The sequence below is a fragment of the Phasianus colchicus genome, chromosome 3, assembly GCF_987193195.1.
Source record: "Phasianus colchicus chromosome 3, bPhaCol1.hap1.1, whole genome shotgun sequence".
In the NCBI taxonomy this organism is placed as follows: Eukaryota; Metazoa; Chordata; class Aves; order Galliformes; family Phasianidae; genus Phasianus; species Phasianus colchicus.
Window position 1 is genome coordinate 44985452 of NC_143438.1, and position 15692 is coordinate 45001143.

Sequence of the window (15692 nt, forward strand, 5' to 3'; positions counted from 1 at the left end):
CGCCGCGCCGGCGCCGCGTTCCCCGCCCGCCTCCGCCGCGCCCCGCGCCGCCGCCCTGCCCGCCGCCGGCGCCCACCGCCGCGAGGCAGCGGGAGGAGGGGACCGCGAGGACGAGGCGCGGCCGCCACCCGGCCCGGCCCGACGGGAACGGCGACGGGAACGGGAACTCGGCTAACCAGCGCCGCCGCCACGAGCGGCGCGCCCGGCCCGGGCCTCGCCGCGCAGCGCCCTCTACAGCACCGGAGCCGCGGCCCCGCGCCGCAGTGCCGGGGGCGGGCGGTGCCGGTGCCCCGCCCAGCGGGACGGCCTGGGATGGGGGCACGGAGGACTGACGGACGGAGCCGAGCGGTGCTCGCAGCCCGCCGTTTTTGAGGGAGTTTCGGCTTCGCCGAGCGTTTGGGTGGCAGAGCTCGTAGAATCACAGAATCATTTCGGTTGGAAAGGACCTCTAAAAGTCACCTAGTCCAACTCCCGTGCGGCGAACAGAGACGCCTACAGCTGGGTCAGGTGCTCAGAGCCCCATCTGGCCTGACCTTGAGTGTCTCTAGGGATGGGGCGTCCACCACCTTTCTGGGCAACCTGTTCCAGTGTCTCACCGCCATTATTGTAAGAAACTTCCTTATATCCGATCTAAACCTCCTCTCTTTTAGCTTGAAACCGTTTTCCCTTGTCCTGAGTCTGTCCCCTTCCTTCTTATTGTGGGGGAGTTGGACTAGGTGGCTTTTATAGATCCCTTCAACTCAAAGGATTTTACCAGTCTGTGATTCTATGACATTCCTGGTCAGTCAACAGCTGCAGTGTGTCCTCATGCTGAGTGCCTGCCCTTGTGCCTCCAATCAATGTGTATTCCAGTGTGGGTTTTATTCATCTCTGGCTATTTTCAGGGACAGCCTCTACAGGCATTTATAGATTTTTTACATTAACTAGTTTGTGGCACCAAAACTTTTCCTTCAGCATCTGTTTTTAGCTTTCCCGCTTAGAGATAAATCCTTTTTTGTCAAGATCAAACTACAAACCTCAGTCAGAAAAACAAGCACATGGGCCCTCTGCAGTACTGCAGAAATTCAATGAGTTTACTATTTTTCATTGCAGGATTTTTTTTGTTGTTGTTTGTTTGTTTGTTTTTGACAGACAAGATGGTCTTCTGAATTTGGTGCTGTATGTCACACAACATCATTTGTTGCTTGGAATGTAATTCCTTATTCAAGGAACTGGATATTCAGTAATACTGGTTTATGGTGTTGCTTGCCAGCTTTGGGTGACCTGAGCTGCATTTCAGTCTCAGGCTGTGAGAACTGAGACTCACACACTCATCCCGCTCCTCTTCTCCCCTGCTTACACCAGAAAGCAATCATTACCAAAGAACACAGAACACAGGTTATTTGTCTGAGTCAAAAGATAGATAGTATTTTGGGGCTGGAAAGGACATTTAGGGACTCTGAAGTAAGCTCTATGACAGGCTCATCATAGGTAAACTTCTTCAACTTCTTTTAAGTTTTAAAAATGTATTTGATTTCAGGGGGGGAGGAGAGGGAGCATATGTGCATCAGTTGAGTCATATCTGCACCAGAAGAACGTACCAGTATTACTGTACAAATCATGTTTAGTAAAGGTGAACAACTTTTATGGATACCTTGACTACCTTGACCTATACTTCAGCTAATTTATATACGTAAGTAAAATATCAACTTGGAAAATGAAAACAATCAAAACCTAGTTTGAAAGGCAGAGAAAGAGTCGGAATTTTTATTTCCTCATAATTGGTGAAAAACAATCAATATGCCAGTAGGTAGTGCAGTCTCAGCTGCTATGTTTTCATTACAAACAAGTGTGGTATTGGTTAGCAGAAATAAGCTTGGGGCAAAGCTCACAGAATCTGTACACAACATTGTTGAAAGAGAACAAGAGCTCTCGATCTCTTCAAAGGCAAAAGAATAAAAGAAAAAAGAATAGAAAGAAAGGCTAATTTTTTTTTTTTTTTTTTTTAATAAGTAAATGTATGGGAAAGAAAAAAAAAAAAAAAAAAAGTTGTTTCAATATATTTTTAGCTGTGTTCCTAGGGCAAATTTCATTTAATCATCCCATTCCTTCAGTACATCCCAGACAGTCTTAGTGCAGCTTGTGCATGTTTAGGCTTATAAATGTGACAGAACAGTTGCTGCAATCTGATAAGTGGTTTGGAGAGGGCTATTTGGAAAAGGTCCAGAGGAGAGCCACAGAGATGATCCAAGGGCTGGAGCCCCTCTCCTATGAAGACAGGGTGAAGGAACTGGGCTTGTTCAGCCTCGAAAAGGGAAGGCTGTGGGGAGACCTCATTGTGGCCTTCCAGTGTTTAGAAGGAGTTTATAAACATGAGAGGAACTGACTTTTGACATGGGTAGATAGTGATAGGACAAGGAGAAATGATTTTAAACTAAAGGAGGAGAGATTTAGATTGGATGTCAGGGGGAAGTTTTTTAGTGAGTGAGTGGTGAAGTGCTGGAATAGGTTGTCCAGAGAGGCTGTGGATGTCTCATCCCTGGAGGTGTTTATGGCCAGGTCGGATGGGGCTCTGGCTTGATCTAGCAGCTGGCAGCCCTGCTTGTGGCAGAGGGGTTGAAACTTGGTGATCCTTGAGATCCCTTCCAACCCAAGCCATTCTATGATTCTGTGATTTTGTGTCTGTACAGTTAGTTTCTGCTGTGCATCCTTTAGTGGATCTTCCCTATATGTGATCTGTCATCCTCCATGCCTAAGCTATTCCTGCTGTATAGTTTTATTGCATGCAGTTTGTTTTGCCTTCCACCATGTTTTATACGTTTTCAGGTTTAGTCCAGGTTGAAGTTGTTTTAAAAAAAAATGTTTAAAAGGAAAGTATTCCTTTGGGAAATAGGAAGAGAACAGGATTGATTGACTAGAGCAGCCTATGTGGCTGTTAAAACCAGTATCTCTCAGTGTGAATGATATTGATAGAATATTGACAGCCTGGTCACCTTTCCAGTGGAAGGAACTCTTGGAAGTCAGTTAAGTACATCAGCACAGTTAATTTATATGTCTCTTTAATCATTCGTTCCCATAGTCTTTTCTGAGATACTTATATGATATACTTATATGATAATTCATCAATCTTTTCAATACCCGTTCAAGTTTTCATTATACCAATGGGAGACTGAGGCCCTGCTATTTTTGGCTGTGTAGTATTTTACAATGATTTGGAAAATTTTAGATGATTATTTGATGTGTTAAGCTTTGAGCCTATTGCAAACTGGTTGAATATTATTTTTTTTTTTGTAAAGAGTGGCAAAATGGTTTTTAAGACTATGGTCGTCAAAATCATAGAATCATAGAATAGGATCATAGGATCATCACCAGCTTGCAAGGGACTCATAAAGATCATTGTGTTCGACTTCTGGCTCCACACAGGACCACCCAAAAATCAGACCATATGCCTGAGACCATTGTCCAGAAGCTTTTTGAACTCCAGCAGTTTGGTGCCCCACTTTCCTAGGGAAGCTGTTCCAATGTCAGAGCAGCCTCCCAGCGAAGAACCTTTTCCTAATAACCAACCTGAACACTGAATGAATACAAGATGGGGACTAACCTGCACATACTACCAGAGTGGAGTCCAAAACCAAGATTTCAAATCTCGTAGTGTAGCACATGGGAAAAGTTATGTCAACAAAGGAAAGTAATTCCAGAAACAGTCGTAATGAGCTATCCTGGAAGAAAGGGTCAGTACAGAAATATAGCTATTATGTCTCTTCCAGGCAGGCTACAAAGTTTTAAATAGCTTCTTTAGGATCTAAAGCAGAACCCTGATCTTCCCTCCAGATCAATCTCATAAGTTTTTTGCTGGGGAAAGAAAAACAATGTGTGTTAACAAACAAATGTGTGCTTTACAGGCAATCCTTTCTCAAATGCAAATAAACTCAGTGACTTCTATATTGCAAGATTGAATTTTAGCTTCTGTTAACTTCATTGCTCCTTTTCTATTCTATAAATTTGTGGAAAGATATCAATATTCTGTTATTCTGTATCTTCTAGCAACTTTTTTTTTTTTTTCTGGAAAAAATCAATTATCTTTTTTTGCCTGTATTTGGAAAATTCATCAGCATTTCCCTCTTCTTCCAGGATGATCAACCGTGATTCCCGTGTGAATTTGAGATATGCTTTCTAAATTATTTTTTATTCTGAGCAATAAAACCCTTTTTAAATGCATTTGTTTCTCTCTGGACTTAAATTTTTTTCTTGCTGTTTGAGTGAACTGGAAAAACATTTTTCCTAGGCTACCAGAACACATTCTTAGATTTGAAAGGTTAGTAGTTCTGAGTGATACTGCAGTGATATCTATTCCAGTTCCTTGATGTCTTTTTCCCCCCTGAAAATTCAATATTAGCATCATTGCATCCATATTGTTCTCATTTTTTTACAAATTCTATACACACATGGGATATTTATCATCCAGTATCAACATGTCAGATTGAGTATGATTAAATCAAAGTAGAAACCAAACAAAAATTAGGAGCTGCAAACAGCTCTGCATGGTCTTTATTGCACTATTGATTTTAAGCAGATCTCCTCATTGATTTTGGTGGGGAGTTTGGCTAAAAATCGATAGTATGAGATGGCTGTTGATTGCACCTCAAAATCTGTACGAAGACAATAAAAAGATTTTATGTGAAGGGGGGTCTTTTCAGTACTAGCATTAGCGTAAGAGTGGGGTGTGTTCTGATCACTGTCACTTCTGAACGACTTTTCCTTTAACAGATGATGCAGCCCGTGCACACAGGCTTATACATGTAGTTCAAACCTTTCTTTATGCATGAGTGAACAGGCAACACCATGGATTTCCACATAGTCCTGGAATAAGGATTGATTTCTATACACATGGGAGCTCTTAGGAGAGATGGATGGAAAGAAGTCTCTTTAATGTTTAAGTACTTTACCAAGAGAGTGGTGATGTGCTGGTACAGGCTGCTCAGAAAGGTTGTGGATGTCCCATCCCTGGAGGTGTTCAAGGCCAGGTTGGATGGGGCCCTGAGCAGCCTGGTCTAGTATTAGATATGGAGGTTGGTGGCCCTGCATGCTGCAGGGGGGTTGGAGATTCATGACCCTTGAGGTCCTTCCCAACCCAAGGCATTAAATGATTCTATGAATATTTTTATAAATGTTATAGATGCACATGTTTTCAGACAACACTAAATTAGGAGCTGCTGCTCCCTTGAGAGCAGAAAGGTGTTGCAGAGACATCTTGGTAAACTGGAGGATTGAGCAATCACCAACCACATGAAATTTAATAAAAGCCAAGTTAATAAAAGTGCGAAATTCTGCACCTATGGTGGAGCAACTCTGGAGCCACGTACATGCTGAGGATGAGAGGCATGAAGGCACCCTTGTGGAAAGGAATCTGAGAGTTATTGCTGACAGCAAAATGACAGAGTCAGCAGCGGACCCAGGCAGCTAGAAGAGCCAAGCCCACTCTGGGGTATATCCGGGCCAGCACTGCCACTGGGAGAGGGGAGGCACTGTCCCACTGTGCTCTGTGCAGCCTCACCTTGAGCCTGCTGCAGTTCAAGAAGTGTCTGGCCAACACTCTCAGAAATATAGATTGATTTTTAGGTAGTCCTGTGTGGAGCCAGGAGTTGGACTCAGTGATCCTTGTGAGTCCCTTCCAACTTGGGGTATTGTACGGTTTTGAGATTCTATAATTCTAAGTAGGACATAGTTTAGATAAGACTGGGAAAAGAGGCACTCAAGTCCCTGCTTTTAACAATTATGGAAACGTAAAGCGCCTACACACTTTAGCTATGGATTTGTGTAGTCTTCCACAAGAACAAGTTTGTTTTTTGAAGGCAAAAAGCTCCTCATCTCCTATGAAAAGACATCTTAGAAAGGTATTTTGCTGAATTCCTTGGTTCAGAGAATTATTATCAAAGGAACAATACCATTCCTTTCATTAGTTTCAGTGGAGCAGCTTTGTAGTTGTACAGTGGCTTCAGATTTAGTTTTGTAGCCATGCTTTACATTCAGTTTTACAGTTCTGTATTTGTTTTAAATGTAACAAGATTCATTTTAAAAGAAGACAGCAGTTTTGAAAGCTTCAGTACGTCTAAGAAATATGAAACTCCATCCAGCCATGACAACCCAACAGGCTTTACTACTCTTTTGTTGGTCATTCCATGTCATGAGACCTTTCATGGTACCCAAAAATAGTTTGTATTTCTATCTTCTTGATAGAATCAGTTTGGATTTTTATTGGTGCATTATTTATTTCTTCTGAATCAAAGTTTGCAATAAACTTCAGAAGAGCACTGAAAAATGCAAGGAGTATTTTTGCTGACGCAAGCCTGTTTATCTCACTCCTATTTCTAGCAATGCTTCAAAAAGACTCAGAAATACTATACTTGCTATTGAAGTAAGAAACTCAGTAGAAGGCAAAAAAATCCTGCATGTAAATGGATCTATAAACAAATTATTGGGAAAAAAAAGTTAATGATCCAACTATTGTAACGTGATTAAAGATGAAACATATCTTTGAGGTATGCAAGCTTACAAATCTCAGTTTGTTATAATAAGCTTAACTGACCAACTTTCCTCCTTTTAATTTGTTCTTTTCTTAGCAATTACGGAGAGCTATTTTTCAGATAGTTTTTTCTTTAAAATTCATTTTAGTTGAAATCATCTCTGAGGTTTGATCATCAGTACTGCCAGGTACCACTATTAACTTGGAAGCCTTGAGTTTAAAATTGAAGAGTCTCAATTGGACTAATATATTAAAGTACGTTATTTGTTACAAAGAATGGTAGATATTTTTTTCTTCTTAAATGCAAAGTCATTATATAGATCAGCTCTATTGTAACAAATGACTTTTAAAAACTCAAGATTTTTCTTATCTTATATAAATCTCTGAATTATTACAGAAAAAATCCCTATACGTGAAGATCTAGATCTCAGAAAAAGTCAGAAATTGAATATTTTCTTCCCCCTGCAAACACATAAACAAGCACACATACACATATGAAACCTAATTATTGCTTTTAGTTCATGAAATGCTTATTTCAAGATACTGAACTGCTAAGAACTTGAAAAGTGTATGCATTTCAAGACCACTAGGTGCTGCCTATTGACTACAGTATATTAAACCTAGGCAGTCTCTTAGAAGCGAGTACGAGGAAATAAGTGAATTATTCATGATATCAAGCTGAATTTGAGACCTTTTGCTTTCAAACATAGCCTGAGAAATTCAGAATAAAGCTACAAATACAGTAGACAGTTTATGATGTGTAATTAGAGGAGACATATCCTCAGCCACTTAGTTTTGAACCCTTAATTAGCAACACGGTGAATAAAAGCTATCAGGAAAATCCTACAGAAAGCCCTTCCAATATTTTAAGAAAGGAAAACACAAAGAGCCCTCTCCTATTCTGGTTTGACTGGCATAGTAGGGATTTACTGTCAGGCGATTACTGAGAATTGAAAAATGTAATTAAGGCTCACTTAAAAGTTTCTAATCTCACTTCAGCTCTGATGCTCATTATCATCTTAAGTGTGACACTCATTGTTTTTAAAATAACAAGTGAAGAGCTTGGTTCTTGCAGTTAACACTCAATCCTTCCTAATATATTTCATTACCTGCTAATTCTGTGCATGTTAAGGACAGGCAGGAATAAAAGAAGAAAGTTTTTCTACTTTGTTCTAGTAGAAAGTAGTAGTACAAATTTTTAGCTTTAATAATTGTAAATATGCTTAGGAATAGAAGTAAATGGTATTGACAATGTGTCAATATTCATATATTATGATAAATGAAACTGTTATAGAGATAAAACATGCAGTATCAAGAAAGTGGAGTTATTTATTTCATTTGTTTGATATTACTGTTCTCTAGTGAAGAAGTGAAGACGTGTCATTGCTCCTTCAATTCAGATAGACCATTTCTGCAGTAGCAAGGGTAACGGAGATGTGAAACTAATGTTGAAAGACAGACCAAGCATCGTCCACAGTTCATACAAAGATCTGATTAAAAATTTGAAAGACTTCTCTCCAAGTCAAGAAAATGAAGATAAGAATGACACTGTACCTTTCAAGGTCTGGAAAGGAAATGCTTGAGTAAACAATAAAATACAGTAGATTAGTAGCCTGAGAAAGAAAAGATTTATCACCTCTGTAAAAATTCTATCAATATCTCAAGTAAAGGTTGTCTTAAGGGAATACGTAAGCAAGTGAGAGTGTCCAAGACAGCAGGCTAACATAAAAGCACAGGTAAGATTCTGAAGCAAAGTTTAGAAACTATAGAAGCCTGCATGTTCAGCTTTCAGTTTCCCCTCCTTTTAATAGCACAGTGGAAATTATACAACCCAGAATGATGTTATGATCCAGAAATTGGAATGCGAATCAAAACACACTCCACATTATATTCATCTGCTAGGAATCCCAACACCATTTAAGCTAATTGGAAGTTTTTTTTTTTCTCCTCTAATTTCAGTATAGCAAGGCCGTATCCATCACTGCTTTGGCTGCTCTTGCACTTTAAGCACTGGTTAAGAAGTGGAGGCTGCTACTGGTCCTGAGGAACAGGAATGACATTCCCAACCACATTTCCAAATTTTTTTTTTTTTTTTTTTAAAAAAAAAAAACAGGTACAGTCAGGTTTGAAGCCACTCACTTCCCTGCTGCAGTTGTTCTCTTCTTCAGCAGAGAAAGAGACTTGGCATCGACTATTCGTATTGGCAGCACTGTGTGAAATTTATACAAACGTGGACAAAAGAAAAATGATGTATACTGGAGGCAGGAGCAGTCAAGCTCATCTGTTTCATGTTGTTACTTCTTTGCAGTGCATATTCTGTTTCCCAGCTCTAGAGCTGAGCATCGTTTGGGAAAGTCTAGTTGTTTGTACCATACATTTCTCCAGTCCATTTGCCAGGAAAAACAGCTTTACATCATGGTTAGGGTACTGAAGCCCTGGTACCAGAACTTGCCCCAAAGAACAGTGACCAGCTTATGGTATCAGTGCTTTATATTCCAGATTCCTGAAAATTCTTAAGTGAAAGTGTGTTATTTTCAGTTACAAGTGACAAGCTTAACCAAAGGACATGCTCAGTGCACGTCACTCACTGCTCAGAGATTAACATGTATATGCCAGGTCTTTGTCTGATCACACTGTTACAAGGTGTAGACCTCTACTTGTAGTGAAGCTGGCTTCTTTATTACAGTGTTGATAAGACCACAGTAACAAGCTGCCCATTTTGCAGATCAAACATTTGCTGTAAGTGAGGAAGGAAAATACCTGGTTGCACTTTCTAAAATTAAGTGTATTTACATCAACAGTTTATGTGCTAAATTTCAGAGAATCGTAGAGAGGTTTGGGTTGGAAGGGACCTCAAAGCCCACCCAGTCCCACCCCCCACCATGGGCAGGGCTGCCCCCCAGCAGCTCAGCTGCCCAGAGCCCCATCCAACCTTGGCCTTGAGCACCTCCAGGGATGGGGCACCACAGCTTCTCTGGGCAGCTGTGCCAGCGCCTCACCATCCTCTGAGTAAAGAATTTATTTGTAGTACCTTATCTATATCTACCCCCTTCTAGTTTAAAGCTGTTACCCATTGTCCTATTACTACAGACCCTGATAAAGCATCTCTCCTCATCTTGAGATTGAGGCCTACTTTGAATACTGTAAGGCCACCATAAGGTCTCCCAGAGACTTTTCTTATCCAGAACCCCAACACTCTTAGCCTACCTTCATAGGTGCTCCAGCCCCCTGGTCATCTTTTTGGCTCTCTTCAGGGCTCACTGCAACAGTCTCATGTCCTCATGTTGGTGCCCTCAGAGCTGAATGCAGAACTGCAAATGAGGTCTTTCAAGGGAAGTATAGAAGTGAACAGCCACCCACTTTGCCCTGCTGGTCATGCTTCATTTGACACAGGTGCTGCATTTCCAGCACTGTGCTAGAGAACCTGAAGGAAACTCCGGGACCCATTTACTTGCTTAAAAGTCATACAAAGTAGCAAGACTGTTGATCTTGTTACTATTATAAAATTAAACTGTCAATCAAAGTATCTTCATGGAAGACAGATTTTAAGCATTGCTCTAAGGATCATATCTGTCTGTTCTCCAATTTGTGTCCCACAGGTACTTTCTGGAATTCACCTCAGTGTTGCTTCCTTATTAAATTCTTACACAGTCTTCATTTTTTGACTTCTTTTTGTTGTTGTTTCACCCAGTGAAGTCCTGTTATCCATCTAGAACAACCATCAGGAAAGATGAGCAAAGGAGAGTAATTAAGCAACTCCTGCAGAGGCTCTTCTGTAATACCATGCTTTTTAAATTCTAAACCTGAAATTTTAAGAGATAGCATTAATTATTGCATACTAGTGTAAGAGCCCTCTGTAATTACTTCTTCATCTTTGGCTACACAGTGCTTTTCTCCTTTCAATGAAAGGACAAAGGATAATTATAGCTTATTAATGGACAAGGGAACAGTTATATACATACAGAAAAGAACTGTAAGTTTTGTATACAAAGCTTCAGAGGGAAAACAGTCAATGTGTTCATGCATTCCATTTTATAGACAGACTTTTTTTAAAAAATTTTGTTTTTCCTCTGAATGTTGTCTTTTTCAGAGGCACGGTAACTTCTTGCATGCAACAGTTTTATTTAGCACCATATGTGCATTTCTGTCTTATGGAAGGGGAAACTCACCAAAAATTGAGAGCTTTTATAATGGTTTTATTGGTTCTACTTCAAATGATTCTATCTTTTAGTTAGCCACAGATTTGAAAAACAGGAATTCAGAGCATAATGCAAAATTTTCATGCTGATGAATTACTCTTGTGATCCACAAGCATCCCAAATGACATTTCAATGTGTGTTTTTGCTATTTTAAATACTCAGTTTTTCATAGAACTCTAGTAACAACAGGTAATGTTTGACTTTAAATAGTTTCTGGAATATTTATTAAGTCTTTTGGCTGCAACAAACAAACAAAAAAAACCGTACATATTGCATTAATAAAGCTAGACCATCTGCTTCCTGCCATGATTAATACATTATTTGTTAGGGAAGGGATAAATCTGTATTGTAAGTTGTAGCTTTTTGTTTGCACTCCAAATCCTTTCAATTTAGTTCTTTAAAAGACAGCAAAGAGAAGCATGCCCTCCTCTCCAGGCCCTAACAAATATTACCATGACTCAGAAATGTAATTTGAGATTAGATTATTTCAATTTCAAAAGGAGCTTTGAGAAGCGCAGATATGTGAAAGATGCAAAGCCACCACCACAGTCTTTGTGGACCGTAATTTCTGAACTGTAGGCTTCTATTTTATTTGTTCAAGATCCACCACAAGATGGCTCTCTAGCAACAAAAATAGTAAGAAAATAAATCTGGAGCTAATTTTAAAATTATTTGCTGAGCTCTGACTGGGAAAAAGTCCACAAGCACAAACCTTTATGTGGTGCTGTTGGAGTTCAGGAAAAACAGCTTAGCTACCTCCTTATAATTTCAAACGTATCAGGTGTATTTCTCCCCCCACCCCCCCAACGTTATTTTCCTATAGGAAGCCACTAGGATATGACAGCACTCACTCAGCAATTCAGTGGTAGATAGCCACATCCATCTGTGACAAGTTAATAGTGTATTTGTTACATGGATGCTGAGTGTAACAGCACAAGAACTCATTGGTGTTGTTAGCTGAAGAAAAAGTTAAAAATAATTTATGCCCAATATAGAGGAAAGAAAATCAAGCATTTGTTCACATTTTATACAATTTTGCTCTCTACTATGATTTTGAAAGGAAGACAAAGATGCTCCAAACATCCAGTTATTTACTAAGGTTATATACATAGTTATTAGTTGACTGGCATACAGATTTGCTTTTTGGAAATAAAAGTTTGCATTTGTGCAAAGGTGTAGAGAAAGAACATGAATGTTGAAAATACATACCCAGTAAAAGTATTATCCATAGCTGCATGCAGTAATAATCTTAAGAATGTATGGTCCGAAGTAGCTGCTAGTAAAGGCCACCTTCCAAGAGCACGCACTGATTCTGCTAGAGATGAGAGCACTTCATATTTTTATCCTTCAGCTCATAAGTTATTGTCAAAAAGCAGAACTTCTCTACTCACAACAAGAGCTAAAACAAATTTCAGCTCTTTTAAAGGGAGCAGCCATTTTCATTCATCACTAGACACCTAAAAGGCAAAAAGTCCAGCCTAACTTTACTAACCTAGTTTAGCTGAACTTACCTTAGAGTTTATGCAAAGTTAACAAGGCAACAGAAGAAACAAATTCAGCATTTTTCCCCTTCTACTTTGAGTAGGGCAAATAAAACTGAGAAAATTAGATACTGTCCTTAGCTGCTTTTCAGCTGTGAGTCACGGCTGCTGGCTGTAGTTCAGTAATTGCCCACCTGAGAACTTCTGTTCCTATGAAGACAAAAATCAAACAGATTAAATTCACCTGTTTGAATTTTCCCCCTAGATGGAGCAGAAGAGCCCTTGTAGTCCGTTAACAGCTCTCAGGAAAGACTTACACCCATTTAGTTCAAAGCAAGGCAAAATTAGATTAGCTTGAACTATCTTCAGCAGCTTGTTGAGATAACACGTCCTGAAATGAAGTACTCCCATAGTCAAGAATAGAAAAGATGTGATACTAGAATCTGGTTTTCCTTCCTCCTCAGTTGCTAGCTGCTACCTAGGACTTACTGGCTCTCAGCAGTTGTGTTGAAAGGCTTAGTGAGTACCAGTAAATCAAAGGCTGGCAAAGATTTAATGTATTTGTGTGACTGAACTTAGATAGAGAGTATAGCCACAACCCATTGTTATTATTATTCTGATAGAGACCACTTCACAGAGACACTTCACTGTCTTGAGCTAAGGTGCTCATAATGAAATACAAGAAGATTACTGTTTTGGAGAGAGATTTATATCTAGTCTTCCCAATTCTAGTAAGAAATGGTCCTAAGCCACATGAGATGGGATCTAGACTTTCCTTAAGTTTAGTTGCATTCTGAATGAAGGCTTTGGTTCAGGAAAACTATTTATAAGCATTGACAGATCCATGGAAGTGAAGGGTCTGTTGTTGGAGGCTTCCTGGCTATCTGCATGGCTCCCTGTGGAGCAGTCCTGCAATATTCATAGAATGGCGTGGATTGGAAGGGACCTTAAGGATCATCTAATTCCAACCCTTCTACTCCCTGTGATAAAAGCTCTGTCTTGCAACACTTCAGTCCCAATCCTACCCTAGTTTCTTATAAGGGGTTCTTGCTGCCATGGTGACCTCTTTTTTTACTGTCCTTCTAATAAGTCATCTTTGACTGGGGTACTTGCACTGTCTTGAGCTAAGTTTACAGACAATACTAGACTTGTCCTATTTGGCTATAATGTAAGCATTTGGTTGTCTGAGAAACTGTGGGATAGATAGAATATGTCTGATGACTGACGCTGAGACATGGAAACAGCTGTATTGTACTGGATGTCATAGCTATACTTTCCCACACAATACTCCTACCCTACAAACCTTTACTGGAAAGGTAACATCCAGGTACAATCTGCTGCAAACTTAGTCTGATGAAAATGGCTCACTTCAGGTGTCCTTATATCTGTGCAATGGACCAGGCAGATTATATCTGTTATTACAGAATCACTGAGGTGAGAAGGGACCTCTGGAAGTCAGCCAGTCCAGCTGCTGACTTACATACATGCAGATTGCTTAAACAGTCCTTAACCTGGTCCTTCACCAGGATATGCCTTTCTTTTTTTTTTTTTTCCAGACTTTCCCACCAATCTCAGTGGGATTTTTGAAGAATGTTTTTCTAGGTAAAGAGTGAGGCACAGAAATCATCAAGTTTGCCCTTCACATCCCTTACTAGATTCTACATGAGGTGAGCCTTGTCGTTTCTAACCCTCTTACCTGCAAAGTCAGATAGATTTTATATTCCTTCTGGGATGCTCGATCTTTCATCAAGCTTCCTGTACACTTGTCTGTCATGCCTGCTGAATGTACTTCAGCAAACATGGAAAAGAGCAATGATATTCTTTGCCCATCACCAGTCATCTGTCAAGACCAATCAAGCTGAGTTTGTCAGTTTCTCCTTTCGTCTAGAGACTTAGCATAGTTTTACTCCTAGCCACTGAAAGAAGCTAAGGCCAGAAAGGATGCAACATCACCTGTACATCAATGGGTAACATCAGCTCAGAAGTGAAGTTGTTGGCACAGTGTTTTAAAGCCTGTTGCAACAATTCCAGCCCTCCCAGAAGGACTAGGGAGAATGCTGCCAGTTTGTAAATATTAAAAATAATAATAATTTAAAAAATATTGGAGATAAAACAAAAGAAAATATACATTTAGTTGCACAGAGAATCCAGCAGAGCACTTTGTCCCCAGCTGGATCATCTACACAGTGTGCAGCACAAGCTGCACAAGGACTACCAGGCCCAGATGTCACTGCAATGTGAACAGAAGGAAGCACAGTGGATGCAGCAGTGTCTTGTGATCTGAAGCAGACTTCTTGCACTGAGCAGTGCCTTTGAGATGTGGCAGCTCGCTCCTGTGTTTATATTCAGTAAATCCAAACAGACTTCTCTTGTTACTGCTCTACGTTTACAGGAACAATGGATTTTTTTTTTGTTATCCCAAGATCAAAGAACATGATAAATATGTTACATTGCTGTACTGTTTACTTCTTTTTAGCAGTTTTATGTTGAAACAATGAGAAAGGTAGCTTGGCCACTCGGAACATGGTGTATTGCTCTTTGGCAAGTGAAGTTTGGGATGTACAGGACAAATTGTCATCATAGTTGGTGTGTCATTGAGACAAATAGAAAAAAGATACAACGTAATAGAAATCTCATGATCTTGCACAAGGTTAAAATTAAGAAATATTTGCAGATTCAAATGGAGAAAAAATGCATTTTCAAATTATTTATGACTATATAATAAAATACTAGTAATTAAGATAGTAACAATATTTTGTAAATAGAAATGTGCAATATACTCTGTACAAACTCAGAAGTCATCTGAGTGAAATAAGCATCAATGAAAATAAAACAATACATTTCATCAGTGAGGTTCAAAGGTAACCATGCTACTATATTGCAAAATTTGCAGTTCATGACTCACGTGATGATGGCAGTCTTAAGTGACAAAGCATAAAGCAGTGGTTTGTGCAGAATGTAGAAATAGAGACAACATAGACTCAACACATAAAGCAACTGTATGGAACAAGAAGAAACAAAGTTGTGGAAATGCCCTCACTGTTTGCAGTTTGAGACAAACATTTCCTTCTTAAAAAAAAAAATAATAATGTATTGAGTTAGTCAACAATGAATAACATTCTCAGGGTATTAAAGCATTAGCTATTGTATTTTATCCTGTGAGATCTGTATCATCAATCTATATTTGCCCCCAGCACCATACTGGGTTATGTAGGCGCATGTGGTTTATCAAAGTATAATATTTTGTTAGATCTGGCAGTCTTTAGGATTCTGTCACACCACTAATCAGAATTAGAAGAGGCAACTTTTTTCTCCTGCTCTGTGTGGGGTACTTATGCTCCTAGACAGCTGAAAGCACCAGAGACCTTTCTTTTCTCATCATTACAGCTTAGGAGTGCCGCAAGCACATGACCAATTTTCAACCAAAAGATGTAATTCAAAGCTAATATTGTTGAGGATCTTCACTCAAGGGATACACTGAATGGACAGTTTCCCAGTGACCCATAATGG

General features: G+C 39.6%; 1 long non-coding RNA gene across 1 annotated transcript; it reads right to left on the reverse strand.

Annotated features, from left to right (window-relative positions):
• Nucleotides 1-8631: 8631 nt before the first annotated feature.
• LOC149918545 (uncharacterized) lies at nt 8632-12276 on the reverse strand. Its single transcript, XR_016465554.1, has 4 exons — nt 12213-12276; nt 11911-12016; nt 9710-10305; nt 8632-9239 (listed from the first exon to the last, which is right to left on the reverse strand). It is a non-coding gene; the product is annotated as an uncharacterized LOC149918545 (long non-coding RNA).
• Nucleotides 12277-15692: the final 3416 nt, after the last annotated feature.